We start from the raw sequence: 3,884 nt of genomic DNA, 5'->3' as shown, positions 1-3,884 counted from the left end.
AATGGTGGTGTCTGTGTGATGATTGACTGTCACCCACAAACAAACATGCACACACTCTTGTCCCTGCAGGAACTTGGCACACACACGAGCACATCAGTAATTTAAAATAACCATTCTGTTCCTACCGCGAGCCAATATACACATCCGCCATTTCTACACAGCTCATCCTGTTAAACACACACAGCCTACACAAATTTTGTTAAATATCTAAAGAACATACCCACTGTGCTTTTTTTTAATGCACACACACAGTGTGTGACACACATGCTTTCCATTTTCCTCATGACATCATGACCACAAAGTTAACAGGCTAAGGTGGCTCAGACCGTAAAACGAAAATGTGCAACGCAATGATATCCTGTTGAAAAGAAATTCATCAAATGGTAATTACACAACTACAAAACTGAGCTTATAAAAAGCTGAGAATTCCTCGTTTAAGGTAGAAGAGACACATGTTATTTGAGTAATCAGGAAATGATGCACTGTGTATGTATTTTGTTATTGATAACCACATGGCCCACATTCTCTGCTGGTCAAAACCTTTCTGGATATAGCCTACTACATCCCACCGCAGTGTCAGATCAGCATTAGCACTTACTGTACGCAAAAGGATTCTAAACCACACCACTGCTTGTACAATAAATAGCACCCTCAAGACTCGAAGTACACTTTTCGTACTTTTCGCCTGAGAAAGTGAACATGATGAACCTCAAAAGTTCATTAAAAGGATGTCCATGTTCTTCAAGCTCCAATTATGTGAATATTATAATCACACAAAAGATGGATCCTTGACAGTCTCTTTCTACAACATTTGTGATATATAATAAGAAAGCACAGACAGAGTGAAAAATACACCTCCAGCTATAGTACCAGAAGCTAGTGCAGGTAATTAGTGAACTTCTATAAAAAAAAAAAGTTTGTGGAAGAAATCCAGCGTGCGTGATCAGGGGAGGGCGAACGCGGTTTAGACAGATGGGGCAGGATGTTGTTTCATGCACAGCTGTCTGCAGGAATGTGAGCGAGACAGCGAGAGATGCCTGGAATATTGCACTCCTGTCTGAACTCCAGAGCAGGTAGCATGGATACACAAACATACACAGACAAACAGACTTACACATAGGGTTTTTTTTTTTGCTGTCCTGTCAGGACTTTCCATTGACATAACTATTAATGTACATACATTGTGTTCATGTACAGATTGTATTACTTTTGTAAAATAATAACTACAGATAGTGTAATATTTAATAAACATTGTCAGATATTTCTATTTATGTGGGCATATGGGTTCACACAAACACAACTTGCCAGCACCAGCACACACAAAACCATTGTGAAAATCCATCTAGGCAAGAATCTTTTCTGAGAGGAATGCAGCTTATCATCAAAGGAGGTTTACAGCTTTCATATGTAAATGATTCCAACGGTCACTATGACATTGGTCATAAAGGTCTGTATACACCGATCAGCCGGAACATTATGACCAATGACAGGTGAACTGGACAACATTGATCACACCATACCAGTGACAGGATCATGCACACCCAAGACTCACCCATGCCTGTGGGGACCAATGGCCAGCCAGTCTGATCTGATCTCAAAGAAAAGCCAGTGCAATAGAAAAATCAATGCTGGACAGAACACCTAGTGCACTACAGCCCACCTAGCAGACAAAGAGCCAAGGCTTCAAACTCCCCAGATCCCAATCCGATTGAGCACCCATGGGATACCCGGACAAACAAGTCCCAAGCTGCAACCCACAGCACACGACCGATCCGCTGCCAATGAGGGGCCAGACAGCACAGCACACGCCAGAGGTCCTGTAGAGCCATGTCTCGAAGGGCCAGATCTCCCCAATGGAACAAGGGGAAGCCGAAACTAGGTGGTTTTAATGTCATGGCTGTATGTAGTCATATGTCAATAGTTGTTTGTGTATTTACCATAGGGTTTTTACACATGCAGTACTGTTTATAGATGTATATGTGCATATGAGCAATGATTTATAGCTGATATATAATGATATAGCTGCATTTCTGGTGCCTTGTAAGTGGTAAATTGCAAAGTGTTGTAATGTCATTTTCCACCTGTGGACGTGTGACATGCTAAGCGGGAAAAAAAAAATACATACATAAAAAAATACATAAGTACAGTAATATAGGGCTAACTTGTGACTTGTACAATTGACTTTGTCAAGTTGCTTAAAAGTTTTTCTGATTAGACCAATCATCCTGTTGGCTTTGTTTACTTGTTAAATTTTTTTTTTTACGTTTTACGTTAAAAAATTTTTAAAACCATTGTGGTTGATCAAAATGATGGGTTGGTCTGATGACACCTTCCTGAAGGACCCCAGATGTCACTTCTGACCACTCAGAACTCGTTGATGACTACTCTTTAACGCCTGTTGGTGAGGAAGTCTCTTATCTTATCCCTGTGTAGATGTTTTTAACAGTGTCATATCCTTCCAGCTTGGATAGGAGCCTTTGTTGTGGCACATATCAAAAGCTTGACCACTTCTTGGTACTAGACCTCGTTCTCTTCTTGAAAATAAGTGGTAACCAAACCTGTGGTAGAAACTCTTCTTTGACTGATTTGTTCTTGATGATGATGGCTAGTTCTGAACTAATTACTTCCCTAGATTCTTTCAATACTCTGGGGTGCATTCAGTCTGAGTCTGGTGATGTGTTAAGATTTAGCTTTCTATGTTTCTTCATAATCATGTTTTCTGTGATAAAAAGGGCTTCCGTAGGAGACTCAATGTTGTCTCTTTCTAACAATAGGACCTCATCTCGCTCTCTAGTAAACACTGGAGAAAAAAACGACTCAGTGTGGGTGCTTTTGCTTCATCTGTGGTTGATTTTATTTTATTTTATTTGTATTAAGGTCTATTATGACTGATTGGTTTTCAGTTTTCTGTTTACAGACAACTGGTTTAGGATTTGTTTTGGCATCAGTGCAAATCAATTTTTCAAAATCATTCTTTGGTTTCTAGCTTGTGTGTAGAGCTTGTAACCTGACCTTCTCTTTTTTCCATGTATCTCAAAAAAGCTTAATTCATTTTTTCCCTTCTTTGAATCTTCTCTTTCATCCAAAAGGGATTTCCTGGCTTCATTCTTGTCCAGTCTGGCTCTTAGAGATACAGTTATTTAGTGCTATATTCCTTTCAATGTGGAAAAAGTTCCAGGTCTCATTCAAGTCCTTTTCCCAGTCATACGGTTTTATTATCTCTCATAGTTGACCATAGTTACCTTTATTGCATTTGTAACTCATTTGTCTCTTGAATTTTTAACTGGAACAATTATGTGGCTCTTACAATACCTTGTGGTTCAAAAGTCTCCATGTTGTTAAATCTTTTCTTTATTCATGAACACAAGTTATTGACTTTTTTATTTACCTTTAAGGTAAGTTGTTTTTACATCTTGGAAGCGATAACTCAACAAATCTTGTCGAAAGGTGTTCCGGCACCATAATTTAATTGCTGTTCAAAGAATCCTGTCAACTGCAGGTAGCTTAAAATCCGGAAGGGGTGTAGTTTCTCATATTGCATATTAGTTTCAGGTTATTACTGTTATTATCAGTAGCATATTATTACTAAGTTCATTACTATTTGGTGATATTTCAATTTAGCCCCTATATAAAATTATTATTATTATTATTATTATTATTATTATTATTTGATTATTTGACTTTGCACATTGTTCTGCTTGTGTATTTTTTACATAAATGAGGATTAACTGCACTCAGCTACATCTTATCCTGTATAACTTATACACTTAACATCTCATACATTTCTTTTTCAATTCTATTTTACTATAAGTAGAATTTACTTGTACATATTGTAAATTTTCCAGCTAAAGTATCTGTATAATTTTCTCTCATTTCATATTTTA

Source organism: Clarias gariepinus, chromosome 5 (assembly GCF_024256425.1).
Source record: "Clarias gariepinus isolate MV-2021 ecotype Netherlands chromosome 5, CGAR_prim_01v2, whole genome shotgun sequence".
NCBI classification, from domain to species: Eukaryota; Metazoa; Chordata; class Actinopteri; order Siluriformes; family Clariidae; genus Clarias; species Clarias gariepinus.
The sequence above is the reverse complement of the archived record's forward strand: the minus strand, read 5'-3'. Positions refer to the sequence as shown.